Raw genomic sequence first — 10,143 nt, forward strand, 5'->3', positions numbered from 1 at the left:
TCCTAACACCCTTGGCTTTCCTACATATGTAATTCAAGTCCATTTTTAAAGGGCTAACATACTTTTCTGGCAGCTCCCCTTAAATATTTTCCACAAAAGTTCATTTTTCCACATGAGCAAACTCTGAGTATGTGTGGGTACGAATGTGTATTTTAAACCAACTCTTGATATGGAACTTTGAACATTCTTGGCACCATTGTGTGGAGTGAAAATGACATCAGCTTGACTTTCTTTGCTGAAATCCAACCACATTTCTTTGTCCTGAACACACTGGCTTGGGGCTGAATCTTTCCTACAGCCTTTACCATATATAGGCTACGATTATGACAACACCATCTGTATTCAGAGTAACTCAGACTTCTGTGCTGCAAAAGTGGGAAATGCTACAGCGACATTTCTCTCAACATAACAAAGAAGTATTGTCAGCATTCAATATGGGCAGTGCCGCTGCCAGCCCCCCAGTTCTGTTGCCCACTGCCTGGCATGGAAACACATTATTCTGAACTTGCATCCTTATCAGTTACAACTCATATCAAACAAGTGTAAAACAAGAACAGCAGAGTACTGCAGCACTTAAAGGTTAGCAAATTTCATCACATGCATCAAACATTGCTTTAGACTACAACTAAATAAGCACACACAGTTAGTTGAAAAAAATTAAGCCCAGGGAAATGAACAAAGTACAAATAGTGAGTAGAGATGGGCATGAACCGTGGTTTGGAGGTTAGTGCCAGTTCGTCGGCACTGCACCATAGGTGATGTGTGTTCCCTTCCCCCATCCCCCTGGCTGGCATGCACTGCTTTTCTCCTACTCTTCGAGCAATCATTCAATTACAGCATGAGGACAGATTTCCCTTCTCTACCTCCTCCAGCAGCTGTCCACTCAAAGGCAGTGCTGCAGGAATTCCTGCCCCACCTCCTTGGCTGAGTGGGCAGCTACTGGAGGAGGCAGAGAAGGGAAGTCCGTGCTCCTGCTGTGATTGGATGATCACCTGAAGAGCAGGAGAAATGCAGTGCGCGCTGACTGGTAAGTGGGGGAGCTGGCCTGGGGGGGTAGGGGAAGGAAGCACATGCAACGAACCAGCACAACCCTCCAAACTGAGATTTGTACCTATTTCTAATAGTAATAATTACCTTATTAAAACTAACACTAGTGAACCTGAAAATAAGACCCTGAAACTTCTCTGCACAGACAAAATTGCCAGGGAAGGGTATGTTGCTGTAATGGTTTGATTGCTAATTTTTATGTTTGTATAGTATTATTGCTATTTTGATTAGTTATGCCTCATCTTGATGACATCTTTGTAAAGGTGGTATAAATATATACATCTAAATCACCGTTGGTTTTTGTATTTATGGACTAAATTCAGACTTGGTTATAAAGTACAGCCACCAAAATCAGAGGGGCTAGAATCAGTAATGACTACTTAATTGTGTCATTGATTTCAGGGGGTTTGCTCTGAATGATACTGTGCCTGGATGCAACTTGATGTGGAGAATCATGAGATCTTTTGCGGAGATGTGGACCATCTGGGCATGGCTATCATCCTGCATAAATACCAAGAACTTCCATACAAAGATTGAAGTCAGAGAACAGAAGAAGGGACTTGGAAGAGGGAAGTATGGTGTTCTGGTTAGACTGCTGCCCTGGGTTCAGCTCACTACTAAGCTATAAAACTCTCTGAGAGATCTTGATAAACTCTTATCCTCTCAGTTTAACTAAGGATGTGATCACTCAGGGAAGCAGATTGCTATATGGACCACTTGAGGAGCAGTCCAGTGTGATCTATTTCCTGGCGAGCATACAACATATAAGGAAACGTGCTCTAGGATAATCCAGATTTGTGCTCAAGCGGGACCTTTTTGGTCCAGCTATTAGACTTCTACTTTTTGGGGCTAGGGTGGAGCAATTCCCCATTAAACAGAAGAGTTACTTTGAGGGAGATTGCTCTTGTTAAAACAACCCTTTCCTGTGCAATCAGGGTATGTCTCTGCAGCTATTAGTTCACAAGGTTTAGGGGAAGATAAGACTATGGAGGAAGAAAAGAGAGCAGCCATACACATCATTGCTGAATGAATCTACAGATGGATCGCAGGCAAGGTTCCTGCTAAGCTGAGTGCACACATGCACAACTCCGCTTCCCTCTGTGCAGCTCTCTTCCTTCTCTGCGCAGTGATTGGATGAGGTTCCGGTCACAATGGAACCCAGCGCAGAGGGTGGTGGCAGCAAAGCCACACAAAAGAGTGGTGGAGCCCCAACCAGTGGGGCTGAAAATTAGAGGGTACGTTGATCACAAGTGACCACAAACAACAGATGGACCCAGACTAAACTAGCTGCACTTAGTTGCTGCTGAAATCCATAGAATGATTTATATGTGCCTTAAGTCCCACAAATTTCACCAGGCACCAAGTACAGTGGTGCCTCACTAGACGATGATAATCCGTTCCACTGAAATTGCTGTTTAGCAAAATCATTGTCTAGCAAAAAGCATTTCCCCATTGGAATGCATTGAAACCTGTTTAATGTGTTCCAATGGGGAAGAATCGTCGATGTCTAGCGAAGATCAGCCATAGGAAAGCCACTTTGCGAATCGCCGATCAGCTGTTTAAATAGCTGTCTTGTGAAGCTTAGGTCCCAAAAACACCCGTTTTGTGAGTGCAGGGGGAGCTGTCAAAATTGTCGTCTAGCGAAAATCGGTTTGCGAAGCAGGAACTAAACATTGTCCAGCGAAATTCCCCCATAGGAATTACTGTTTTGCGAATCGCTATAGTGATCGCAAAAAGTCAATGTTTAGCGAAAAAACTGTCACACGGGGTAACTGTCTAGCGAGGCACCACTGTATAATGGGTGCATTCGCCTAGATCCAACCCACTGGCCAAAATATGTAGATGAAAACAGCGGGCAGTTCAGTGGTTGCTCTTCGTCTCTCACTTGCTGCTTGTCACACAGCTGAATGTGGAATAATTTTCCCAACAAGAGGATGAAGGAAAGTACAATGGACAACTGTCTAGCACATTTATGAGTACTGTATTTACATGATTGCACATTTACATTGCAAAATCCCCAAAGGATTCTGGCCTTTTATTTTAAAATATCATGATGACCATTAACTCAGTCTAGTCAAACAGAGTCTTGTGATAACACGTCATCATGCATAGGGCAGGGAAGGAAAGTTCTAAAGTTATTTACACAGGGCAAAACCATGACCTGTGGCACATGGGGAGGAACAGTGACAGACGAAATAGCCAGCCTATTGCCTTTTGACTTTAAAAAATATGACATGTGAATTAGAACCTGTTTGTGAGCATTTAAAAACACAACATAAAATGGGAGGAGGCAGAAAACGCATGAGATCTGCTTCTGTCCTATGGAAAATAAAAGAGCTGGTAGTTTGGAATATTCTCTTTACAAAGTTATGCAGCTGCTCTTCTACTGAAGTAATACAGAGTTCACTATTTCGCCTCTAAAGAAGGTGGTTTGAAGGCCCACCACTGTACAGGATTTCTGTCGAATGGAAAGCCCCACCGGCATCGTAACCAGGGAAGGGCACTCAAGTTGCAGGACTTGCTGTCAAATCGGACGTAGGTCGCATTGATGATTCGACTCAGGTTTTGTTTTTAATTGACTTGCAACTCAGAACCCAACCACCCAACCACCCTTTTCGGGGGTGGGGGGGAGAGCTTGTTTTCAATAGGGCTTGGGTTTCGGGCTTGGTACCAAAACCCAGACTCAGACTTGGCAACAAACACTTGCCAACACCTCTGATAGTAACTCAGAATCATGCCACTTTTGAACAAGTTATTAATGAGCAAGCAGTGATGCTCATGAAGGAAACCTGCCCTCTGGTTTTGCAACAGCAACACTTGTTGAAGTGATATGATCCTTGACATTTCTACTTAGTGGTTGCTTGACTGGGTTCTGGCCTATTTCTCGTCAGTGTTGCTCATCAGAATGCTACCATGGGCGCTGTCAAAGTGCTGTCTTCGCTATTTGTAGAATGACAACTTACAATAAACTAAAAACATAACCAGGCTACGTTAAAGTGTCAAGATAATCACATTTGTCCAGCAACAAAACAATGAATTTCAATTCTAGACAATTCCTGGGAGGCTGTCTTTTGCCAAGGCTGTAAAGATCTTTCCAACTGAGTGAGATTATGCCATAGAACTGTTATCAGAAATGTCATAAAAGAGCCCTCCTGCATTTGTGCTGATAAGTAGAAAGTTCAGAAAAACATGCTTGCTGGATTGGGTCCAACGTCCATTTATAACATAATATATATCAACAACACTGTCCATTTAGATCATTTTTCCTTTTTTGTTCAGCCTCATTAATAGGTTGGAAGAGGAACTGCGTTTTTTAAGCATCCAATAATGTGATCCAAAAGAAGGGATAATACCAAAGAGACACAGCTGCTTATATGCTTATATTTTGAAATAAGAAATGATGAATTTTGAAATGAGAAGTCTGAATATCTTGGGAGCAGCAGCTATAGTGTTTATCTATGTACGGGAGGGGGACTTCACCGCAGGTGACATTTTTATCAGCCACAGCATTATGGAATACAGTGTGAACATTATTTGGCTGAAAAACATTCACAGAAAATATGTGAAGATCTACCAACTTTGGAACCCCTCTCTCAAAACTCAGGGAAGCGGTCCGTCCTATTTCCTGTTTATATTTTAAAATCACCACTGGTTACCACTCATGAACCCGAAAGTGGTTCAAGATTACTGTCTCATTATCTGCACAGCATGGAAAGGAGACAGACGGAGCAGGTACTGCTTGCTATGTCTATAGCTCTTTTGAGCAGCATTTGCTACTCTGCTTTGTTATTTGCATTTCAGCCCAAAAGAGGTTTCTCGTCAGAAGTGAACCCTCACTGTGTCTTTGAAAGCGGCCCAGCAGACAGAGAGGTGCTTAATTATCCAGCAAAGCTATATTAAAGAAATACTCCAGAACACAATGGCTGTCTTGTTACTATAACAGCATTAAGGCGTGCACTGTAAACATAGCTCGTGTGACCCCGTCAGGCACAGAATAAGTCTTTGGCACTGAGGAAATACATTGGTCAGGCAACTAGGCAGATGGAAAGAGAGAGCTGGAGAGAGCATCGATGCTTTCTCTGGTACCAAGAAAAGTCAAGCTGTAGTGGAGCATTAGGTACCTCACCTGGCATCATGACCACATCCAGTTTTGCAGCCCTACAGTTTCTATGGCACACATGCACACATGGATGTGTGCACACATCTTTTTTTCCCCCCTTGTGACAGAGAAGTGCTGGTAGGTTTCGCTCCACTCGGTGCTTTGTCATCCTTTTGCTCAGGTTGTAGGGAGGGGAATCATCTTCAGGTCAGCTGAACAGCTCAAAGTCTTTAAGAAGTGTGTGGCTCAGGATATTAATAGCAACATATTTGCAGCCACATTGATGCACACAGAGAGAGACACAGAGAGAGAGAGAGAGACAGAGAGAGAAGAAAACCATTACCTTGACCACAAAAGGGGAGATGCTTTCTTCTCATTGATCAAAAGCAGCAGGAGAAACACCCATCTTAACAGACTCATCCGCGGAGCAATCTTTCAGTCTTGCTTTCAGCTAGCGGCTCTTAAGTTTGTGCTCTGAATAGAGGCTGTGTTATTTTAACCGCAGGATTTCTAGTCATGGGGGAGGAGAAACGGATTAGGTACGTTTGCAATCTAATGCTTCACACTCACTGCACGAGGAGCCAGCAGCCCGGAGTTTGATGGAAAGAAGAACTTAGTGGAAGATACATTTCACGAGACCCTGCAAGCCAATTATGCCTAAACTAACATGCTAAAGAACTGTAAAATTCCGGAGGAGTAAGATAACATATGCTTGAGTTCTTTCCTAAATAAAAGGCATGTGTGGAATTTCTCACCAGAAACGGACACAAGGCAGATGTACTCCATGTGTCCCAACATGTATATGGAGCCCAGAGAGTACCCTATGGAAGAGCACCATCTATGCGAACACCTGCTAAAGTGGGTTTTTACAGCCATGCAACCAATTCAACATTTTACACTTGGGGAATATCCACACAACCATTTTCTGCATTCTCAGGTCAGCACAGAACTGCCCAAGAGGTAAAGGACTGGTGCCATTAATTTGGATCCCCTATAGCCTCTTCATATTAGTCAAGGTTAAGGGTCAGATCACATGTTAAGGCAAATATGTGTTTCCTCCTCTTACTCCATTCAATCTCCAGGCACTGAGATCATCCAGAATTACGCACCCGAGACATCAGATGCTGGGCTGTCTTGAGTTGACTAACTGCAAGACAAAGGCAAACTAATTTGCCAAATGGAGATTGAGGCAAACTAGCATGAGAATACACAGGCAGTCTTTTTTCTTTTAAAAGAGCTCTGTTTCTAATGACACGCAAACTGTATAGTCTATCAGAGAGAAGCTGGGAACTACAGCCAGAAAGATCTTTAGTGTTTAACCAATGTTCCAAGGTAAAAAAAAACTTCTCATAACTGTCATGTCCAGGAGAACTCATTGACTATTTTAGGCAAGTAATCCCAATCCAGGCTAGAGCTAAAAAATACTTCATTGGCAGGAAGAGGTTCCAAGTTACATTGTTCCAAAGAGCGGTTCCATAAAGAACAAAGAGTTCCTAGACAAAGGGAAAAAAGGTAAGACTTTTGCTTAGTTCATTTTCTAGAAGTAAGAACTTTTTAAATTCACACATTACTTCTAAATTTTTATGAAAAATACTTGGCATTTTTAAAAGGTAAATGTAGGAGATTGTGAAACTCTCAGACTTGATCATTCAGGCAGAGCAGTTTTGAGTGTTTATTGCTCCAAAGACTGCCTTTCAATCTCTATAATTATGGGGCTAAATTAGGGTTGCCTTCTCTCTTTTTTCTGTCAGGACCATCATCTTCAATAGCTACATGGCAGACAGGAACAAGAGGATCCCCTCTATAGTAGAAACCCCTGGATCTGTTGAATTTGACCAATGCGAATTTTTGAGATTTTTTTTCCCCAGTTCAAGTTAAAGACTGTCCAAAATTCACAAATTTGGTGGAAAGGAATAAATCACTCAATCAATGATCGAATCATAGAAAAGTGAAGTTGGAAGGGGGCTACAAGGCCATCAAGTCCAAACCCCTGCTCAATGCAGGAATACAGTCAAAGCATATCTGCCAGGTGATTAAGTTTTTCTTGAATGCCACCAGTGTTGGAGTACTCACCAACTCCCGAGGTAGCTGGGTCCACAGTCGTATTGCTCTAACAGTTAAGAAGTTTTTCCTGATATTCAAGGATATCAATAAAAAACAAATATAGAAAGAAAGAAAAATGGATAGATCCATCTATCCCTACTGTTGACAAAATAAATGTGTTGGAATGGACAGAGTCTGTCCTTCTGTTTCATTTTAGTAAGTTGTCTATCTTAACAAATGAAATCTCAGTCTGAACGAGAACATTTACCCCAATTGTGGATTCAAAAAGAAAAAACAAAGTGTGCTGCTTATATACCGGCTCATAGAACTTAAAGCACTCGCTGGGCGGATTACAAGTTCATTATGCAGGCTACATATCGCACACACACCCCAGCGAGCTGGGGACTCATTTTACCAACTTCAGAAGGATGGAAGGCTGAGTCAACCCTGAGCCAGCTACCTGGGATTGAAGCCCTGGTCGTGAGCCCAGTTTTGGATGCAGTATAGCAGTTTAACCACTGTTGTACTGCCTCCAAAGGCTCCTTGTTCATCTTGTTGTTGTGATGTCCGAGTGATCAGGATAAGGCATGAGCCACCTGTGTTCCCATTCTGTGTTTAATATTTTATTAAACTGATGTGACTGCTCATGACCGTGTTTTGGTCAATGGAACTGGCATGACTGCATGAGCAACATTTTTGATTGCTTGGGGGGTGCATTTTTAGTGGTACTGGTGATGCACTGCATGGGACAGTAGGCATACAGCCCATGATCCCTTGCAATAAAGTGTCAGATCCTACTGCATAATGCAGTCACTGAAGGCAGCAAAATGTCTTCCGCCATCAGCAGGGACTCAAATAACTACCATGAGGCTATACCCATTTTGCTGCACTTCCCCAGTGCATTGTGAAAAAGCCACCAGGACATCAAGTGTTCCAACTTGAGTGTTCCCTTTCTGGTGGGCACACACTCAGAGACAGTATTCTGGCTCCCCTGCCCAGCATCCTCTGGGCGCTGCCTCTGAGTGGGCACCCATTGAAGGGGCAGGATGTTGAACCACGAAATGCCAGCCAAACTGGCATGAGCCACTGAACTGGGAGTTTGTGCCCATCTCTAGTCCCAACTGTAAGTGGATCATTTTAAATGTGTAATCGGAGGGCACTGGGGGTAGGGGTTAATTTGGGCATGGTGACAGTGCCCCACTGTCTGTGATGCCCCTTTATTGCAGCTGTTTTTAAACTGGGCATGCACTGGGCAGAATGCCCTTGACAAGGCGACTGCTTGTCGAGAGCATTCTTGCAGGGTTCGGCTCAAGAGGACCAATGGTCGTCCCATGAAAACAGACTCCTATCAATCTGACTCGCCAGTCACATCCACCACTCCTTACAGAATGATATCCCAGGTAATCTAGGGAAGACATAAGGCCTGAAATTCCACGTGGGCTCCTGGAACCTATACCTGTAAAGGTATAACATCTCTACAAGAAATATATAGAAGGAAACAGTCAGATAGAAACAGTCAGGTAGACTTTGTTCAATGCAGGAATCTAAATTAAACTACATTTTGATTTATACAGTGATGCCACACAAGATGAATGCCTCACGCAACGAAAAACTTGCAAGACGAAAGCGTTTTGTGATTTTTTTTGGTGACTCTCAAGATGAATTTTTTTTCCTTTTTTCAATTTGTTTTTAATTGCACAACTGTTAGTAAGACAAAAACTGTTCGCAAGACAAAATTTTTGCAATGCAACACAACTCGTGGCACGAATTAATTTCGTCCTGCGAGGCATTGCTGTAATAGGTTCTCCAATCTCTCGAAAGAGAAGAGATGGGGATGAGGCACTAGAATAAAACAGGGTCAGCAATGTCCAGACAATACATTTGATCTTGATACCACCTGCTAACTGCCCCCCCTCGAATGTGGCAGCCCCCCACACCACCCCGGGGTGATATGGCCCCTGCAGAGAATGGCTGCCTAGGTTTCCACATCTGGTTGCTAAAAGGTAGTGTGGCTGGTTAGAAAAAGGAAGCTGCTAAGATGTCTTAACACAGGCATATGTATTAGAAATAACCGTAGACACAATTTAAAGAAAAAATAAAATCAAGCTGGAAAAACTATAGAATACTGGTATTAAATCCTAGGATTATAATAATACGTGCCCTTAATATCACTAAATTTCAAAGATATAAATAAAACTCTAAGTTGCTACGTATATTTCAGAAGCATGGCTTAAAAATCTCTGTTTAGTATCCCTTTGTTTTCCTTTGACAAATTTCTTCTTTTTAAGAGTAAAAGCAGGCTGTGGAAATAAAATAAAAATTGAGGGAGAGCAATAAAATAAAACTACAGTGAAAACAAGAATCAACTTTAATCCACCCTTTGGAACAAAAGCGCTGGGGTTTAGTCCAATTTAGAGCAAAACCCAGATCTATAAATAACTAAGTCATATAAAAACCACTTGTACAAAGACATAATTTCACCCACTCCTGAAATGTAAGTGTCTTTTCAATGGTAAGCAGTACACAGATGCAGAAACACCCTCCACCCCAGGTTCATAAGCAGAGAATAGCAAATCCGGTTCAAACTACAAGGGGAGTTGAACTGGATTTTAAGAGGGGCAGCAGGGGTTGTAATTACTGTGGATTTGGGCCAGCATGTCAAGGCGGCTAATACCCTTACCCTTGTGAAAAACGAGAGAGCAATGAGCTTCAGCCTAAGATGCACAATTCTTTGGTGGCTCCCGAAAACATATTCCAATTAAAGGGCAGGGTCCAAATCTCTTTAATGATTATCCTCAACTGTTGTATGTCCCCCCCCCCCAGCCTACAGCCTCTGTTGCCATTTTATTCCGCCTACTGGTCAGATGGATGGATTGAATGATTTCTTTGTGGGGAAATTTATTTATTTACTTATTTATTTGATTTTTATCCCGCCTATCTGGGCCAACGGTCTA

The 10,143-nt window shown here is 42.6% G+C and overlaps 1 protein-coding gene across 1 annotated transcript in view; it reads right to left on the reverse strand.

Moving 5' to 3' along the window:
* Positions 1–5,717, reverse strand: part of JCAD (junctional cadherin 5 associated) — a 65,539-nt gene extending 59,822 nt beyond the window's left edge. Inside the window, exon 1 of the mRNA XM_073002990.2 lies at positions 5,490–5,717. The gene's annotated coding sequence lies outside the window, so the exon portion shown is untranslated. The remainder of the gene's footprint in view (positions 1–5,489) is intronic.
* Positions 5,718–10,143: the final 4,426 nt, after the last annotated feature.

This window comes from Pogona vitticeps, chromosome 6 (genome assembly GCF_051106095.1).
Source record: "Pogona vitticeps strain Pit_001003342236 chromosome 6, PviZW2.1, whole genome shotgun sequence".
NCBI classification, from domain to species: Eukaryota; Metazoa; Chordata; class Lepidosauria; order Squamata; family Agamidae; genus Pogona; species Pogona vitticeps.